The sequence below is a fragment of the Cherax quadricarinatus genome, chromosome 97 (assembly GCF_038502225.1).
Source record: "Cherax quadricarinatus isolate ZL_2023a chromosome 97, ASM3850222v1, whole genome shotgun sequence".
NCBI classification, from domain to species: Eukaryota; Metazoa; Arthropoda; class Malacostraca; order Decapoda; family Parastacidae; genus Cherax; species Cherax quadricarinatus.
Genome location: NC_091388.1, coordinates 108,903 through 115,000, shown reverse-complemented (window position 1 = coordinate 115,000; position 6,098 = coordinate 108,903). Strand labels below are relative to the sequence as shown.

The following is a 6,098-nucleotide window of genomic DNA, read 5'->3' as shown; positions in this document are numbered from 1 at the left end:
AGTGTATATATGTGTGTGTATGTGTGTGTGTATGTTTGTGTGTGTGTGTGTGTGTGTGTGTGTGTGTGTGTGTGTGTGTGTGTGTGTGTGTGTGTGTGTGTGTGTGTGTGTGTGTGTGTGTTCGTTAACACAGTACTAGGCTTCGTGCCTCCATTAAATCTCTCCCCGAACAATGTACCGAGTCTACACTAGTTACTCCAGGACCAGCCTATTCTCTACCCTAGGATGCTAGTTTATACCAAGCAAAAAGAATGCCATAGAACTAGCATCGGTGTCGTCATTTCCTCACCGGAAAAGGGTAGACGATGACATTAATATTGCATTTGTGTAGACTGATCCTGGGAACACTACGAATTGCACAACATACAGAATATACATATATATATATATATATATATATATATATATATATATATATATATATATATATATATATATATATATATATATATATATATATATATATATATATTATACATGCGCTGAACTGCCGTTCCAGCGCATGATTGCATGCATTTAGATACCCCAGCTTTCATGGGTCGCCCTTTGCAACGTGAGTGCAATGTTGAATGAGTGAACTCAGTGAATGATAGCAAACTGAGTGTATCACTGACAGATATGAAGTGAACGAGCAGAGAGCAGCTTAGTAAGTACGCACATCTTAAGTTCGTCCAAGTTTGTCACTGTGCAAGTGGCTTCACTTTAAGCCACTTGTACCAAACTATTGCAAGACCAGAAAACACTCCCACAGTTCCACTTAGCTTCGTTCACTTTGGGTCACTGAACGCAAATATATTGAATTTTTCAACTTTTAACTTTGGTAGTGATGAACAGTTCTTGATCCAAGAAGTTGGAGCTACTACTCTCCCTGTCCTCGGATTATACTTGACTGCTTAACCGTGTGCATGACCTACATATACTAACAAAGGTACCACTGACTAACACAACAAACAAAGGTACCACTGACTAACACAACAAAGGTACCAGGGACTAACACAACAAAGGTACCAGGGACTAACACAACAAAGGTACCAGGGACTAACACAACAAAGGTACCAGGGACTAACACAACAAAAGTACCAGGGACTAACACAACAAAGGTACCAGGGACTAACACAACAAAGGTACCAGGGACTAACACAACAAAGGTACCAGGGACTAACACAACTAAGAAAGGTACCAAGGACTAACACACCAAAGGTACCAGGGGCTAACACAAAGAAAGGTACCAGGGACTAACACAAAGAAAGTTACCAGGGACTAACACACACGATAAAGACAGGGACACACACACACTACAAAGAAAGGTGCCAGGGACACACATTACAAAGGAAGGTACCTGGGACTAATACAACAAAGAAAGATACCAGGGACTAACAAAACAAAGAAAGGTACTAGGGGCTAACACAACAAAGAAAGGTACCAGGGACTAACACTCGACAAAGAAAGGTACCAGGGACTAACACACACGACAAAGAAAGGTACCAGGGACTAACACACACGACAAAGAAAGGTACCAGGGACTAACACAAAGAAAGTTACCAGGGACTAACACACACGATAAAGACAGGGACACACACACACTACAAAGAAAGGTGCCAGGGACACACATTACAAAGGAAGGTACCTGGGACTAATACAACAAAGAAAGATACCAGGGACTAACAAAACAAAGAAAGGTACTAGGGGCTAACACAACAAAGAAAGGTACCAGGGACTAACACTCGACAAAGAAAGGTACCAGGGACTAACACACACGACAAAGAAAGGTACCAGGGACTAACACACACGACAAAGAAAGGTACCAGGTACTAAGACACTAACAATGATACAAGTGACGATCTAACTTGACTAATGAAGTCACGAAGCACTAATTAGACAAGCACTAGGAATAACGTGCTAATTCGCACACTACACTACGCTGAGTACACTGTGCTAAGGTTAGTACACTGCGCTACGTTGAGTACAGCGTGCTAAGTTGAGTACAATGCGCTAAGGTGAGCACACTGATGTAAGTTGAGTACACTGCGCTAAGCTGAGTACAATGCGGTAAGGAGAGTACACTGCGCTAGGTTGAGTACAGTGCAGGCACGCAGTCTTACCTCCAGCCACCATTAAATATTCCCTTCACAACCTTCCTCCACCCTCTCACCCCTTCCCCCATCACCCCTCTCACCCCCTCCCACCCCATCAACAACAACCCTCACCCCCTCCACCACAAGCCTCCACTACGGACCCTGACCCCTTACCACCCCACCACAGCATCCCTCACCCACCCCACGTACACTACCTGCATATCAAGTCTTATTCACTGTTTTTTCAACTGTATACACATGTAAGACACAATACAGTACATATTGTACTCTGGCTTTCACTGTACGTGGGTACATTGCACTGTAATGTATCGTCTCCTGGTAGGACATACCCCTTAGCTCCGGGACTAGTCTTGTTGCAAACTTCTGCACTTTTTCTAGTTTCCTACGTGCTTGGCTAGGTGTGGGTTCCAAACTGGTGCTGCATACTCCAATATAGGTCCAACGTACACGGTGTACAGTGTGTGTGTGTGTGTGTGTGTGTGTGTGTGTGTGTGTGTGTGTGTGTACTCACCTAGTTGTGGTTGCAAGGGTCGATTCATAGCTCCTGGTGTGTGTGTGTGTGTGTGTGTGTGTGTGTGTGTGTGTGTGTGTGTGTGTGTGTGTGTACTCACCTAGTTGTGGTTGCAAGGGTCGATTCATAGCTCCTGGTGTGTGTATGTGTGTGTGTGTGTGTGTGTGTGTGTGTGTGCTTTTCTGTGTGTGTGTGTGTGTGTGTGTGTGTGTGTGTGTGTGTGTGTGTGTGTGTGTGTGTGTGTGTGTGTGTGTGTGTACTCACCTAGTTGTGGTTGCAAGGGTCGATTCATAGCTCCTGGTGTGTGTGTGTGTGTGTGTGTGTGTGTGTGTGTGTGTGTACTCACCTAGTTGTGGTTGCAAGGGTCGATTCATAGCTCCTGGTGTGTGTGTGTGTGTGTGTGTGTGTGTGTACTCACCTAGTTGTGGTTGCAAGGGTCGATTCATAGCTCCTGGTGTGTGTGTGTGTGTGTGTGTACTCACCTAGTTGAGGTTGCGGGGGTCGAGTCCGAGCTCCTGGCCCCGCCTCTTCACTGATCGCTACTAGGTCACTCTCCCTGAACCGTGAGCTTTATCATACCTGTGTGTGTGTGTGTGTGTGTGTGTGTGTGTGTTCTAAACACAGTACGTACTAGGCTTCGTGCCTCCATAAAATCTATCCACAGACAGTGTACCGAGTCTACACTAGTTACTCCAAATGATAAATTCACTGAAAATCAGACTGATATCTTTTTTTTTTTTCAAAAAGTTTGAGATACAGAAATAAGCGGGATGGAAAAGCCTAATGGAATGATATACCAAAATCGAAGTATTTTAGCGTCATCACCAGTGTCTCCAACGTTGAGATTGTCAACACAGACCGAAGGTGGATGCTCAAGACAGGATAAACCATGCCACGGGTGGGTTAGAACCCGCGATCTGAGAGTCTTAGAACTCCAGACGGACGCTTTAGCCACTGGACCAGCTAGCCACAATATTGTAGCCAGCTGGTCCAGTGGCTAACGCGTCGGTCTGGAGTTCTAAGTTTTTCAGATCGCGGGTTCTAACCCACCTGTGGTATGGTTTGTTTGCAATCGTGTTATTACGATTTCTCCACATCACAGGATAACACTCGCCGCATCACAGGATAATATTCACCACATCACGGGATAGCACTCGCCACATCACGGGATAACACTCGCCACATCACGGGATAACACTCGCCACATACCTGGAGTTTACCTGGAGACATTTTCGGGGGCCAACGCCCCCGCGGCCCGGTCTGAGACCAGGCCACATCACAGGATAACACTCGCCACAGGGATAAAACAGGTTAACACTATGGAGGTGAGGCAGGAGGACACTTACAGGTGGTATTCAGCAGCTAGATTGTGTGTGTAGGATCTCCCAGCAGAGCCTCGACTGTGTCCTGCTGACAGCGGCTTCTGCTTATACATGTACCGCTGGAGGTTGGTGACTCAGCGTAGCGTCACGGCTATCTGTTGCAACAATGCAACATCCACACCGATGTCTTAAGGACGAAGTTCCTGCTGCTGGATCACCTGTAATCAAGCTGAAAGCGGCTCAAAGATTGGCACTATCTTCCCCACCTTGATACTAGCGAATATTTTCCAAGCGTTTTAAGGAACGGAAGAGGAGGTGATATACAGGAGATGTTGAAATATCTTAATAACGTCCACCGTTTGTTCTCGTTGATTATTAAGTGTTTATTCTGGTATATTTCACGGGTTTATATTTCTACTACAGTCCTACGTAAACTTATAAGATATATTACTTTAGGTTACCCCAGTAAAGTGAATTAGTTATTGTATTTTAAAACTCCCGAACCTGTTATTGTATTTTAAAACTCCCGAACCTGTTATTGTATTTTAAAACTCCCGAACCTGTTGTTGTATTTTAAAACTCTCGAACCTGTTATTGTATTTTAAAACTCCCGAACCTGTTGTTGTATTTTAAAACTCTCGAACCTGTTATTGTATTTTAAAACTCTCGAACCTGTTATTGTATTTTAAAACTCCCGAACCTGTTATTGCATTTTAAAACTCTCGAACCTGTTATTGCATTTTAAAACTCCCGAACCTGTTATTGCATTTTAAAACTCTCGAACCTGTTATTGTATTTTAAAACTCCCGAACCTGTTATTGCATTTTAAAACTCCCGAACCTGTTATTGCATTTTAAAACTCTCGAACCTGTTATTGTATTTTAAAACTCCCGAACCTGTTATTGCATTTTAAAACTCTCGAACCTGTTATTGTATTTTAAAACTCCCGAACCTGTTATTGTATTTTAAAACTCCCGAACCTGTTATTGTATTTTAAAACTTTCGAACCTGTTATTGTATTTTAAAACTCCCGAACCTGTTATTGTATTTTAAAACTTTCGAACCTGTTATTGTATTTTAAAACTTTCGAACCTGTTATTGTATTTTAAAACTTTCGAACCTGTTATTGTATTTTAAAACTTTCGAACCTGTTATTGTATTTTAAAACTTTCGAACCTGTTATTGTATTTTAAAACTTCCGAACCTGTTATTGTATTTTAAAACTTTCGAACCTGTTATTGTATTTTAAAACTTCCGAACCTGTTATTGTATTTTAAAACTTTCGAACCTGTTATTGTATTTTAAAACTTTCGAACCTGTTATTGTATTTTAAAACTTTCGAACCTGTTATTGTATTTTAAAACTTTCGAACCTGTTATTGTATTTTAAAACTTTCGAACCTGTTATTGTATTTTAAAACTCCCGAACCTGTTATTGTATTTTTAAACTCCCGAACCTGTTATTGTATTTTTAAACTCCCGAACCTGTTATTGTATTTTTAAACTCCCGAACCTGTTATTGTATTTTTAAACTCCCGAACCTGTTATTGTATTTTTAAACTCCCGAACCTGTTATTGTATTTTTAAACTCCCGAACCTGTTATTGTATTTTAAAACTTTCGAACCTGTTATTGTATTTTAAAACTTTCGAACCTGTTATTGTATTTTAAAACTCCCGAACCTGTTATTGTATTTTTAAACTCCCGAACCTGTTATTGTATTTTTAAACTCCCGAACCTGTTATTGTATTTTTAAACTCCCGAACCTGTTATTGTATTTTTAAACTCCCGAACCTGTTATTGTATTTTTAAACTCCCGAACCTGTTATTGTATTTTTAAACTCCCGAACCTGTCTCAAACCTCTTTGATTATTACAGAAATATTGAGACTTAATAATAATAATAATCTTTATTTTTACAAGTAATAATAATAATAATAATAATAATAATAATAATAATAATAATAATAATAATAATAATAATAATCTTTAATTCTACAAGTACATGATATAACTTATACAGGCCATAGCTAACGTCAGTGACATACTATTATATAGAAAGCCACTTGTTATGCAGAGCATTTCCCGCAACCTACGTTAATTTTGTCCCCAGGATGCCACCCACACCGGTCCATTAACACCCAGGTACCCATTTTACTGCTAGGTGAAGAG

At 40.9% G+C, this 6,098-nt stretch overlaps 1 protein-coding gene across 2 annotated transcripts in view; it reads right to left on the bottom strand.

Annotated features, from left to right (window-relative positions):
- Positions 1-4,053, bottom strand: part of LOC128704980 (uncharacterized) — a 55,430-nt gene extending 51,377 nt beyond the window's left edge. Inside the window, exon 1 of one of the 2 annotated variants that reach the window (XM_053800191.2) lies at positions 3,954-4,053. The gene's annotated coding sequence lies outside the window, so the exon portion shown is untranslated. Of the gene's footprint in view, positions 1-3,816 lie in introns of both variants that reach the window. The other variant, XM_053800192.2, reaches the window with a different exon arrangement.
- Between the last annotated feature and the right edge of the window lie 2,045 nt (positions 4,054-6,098).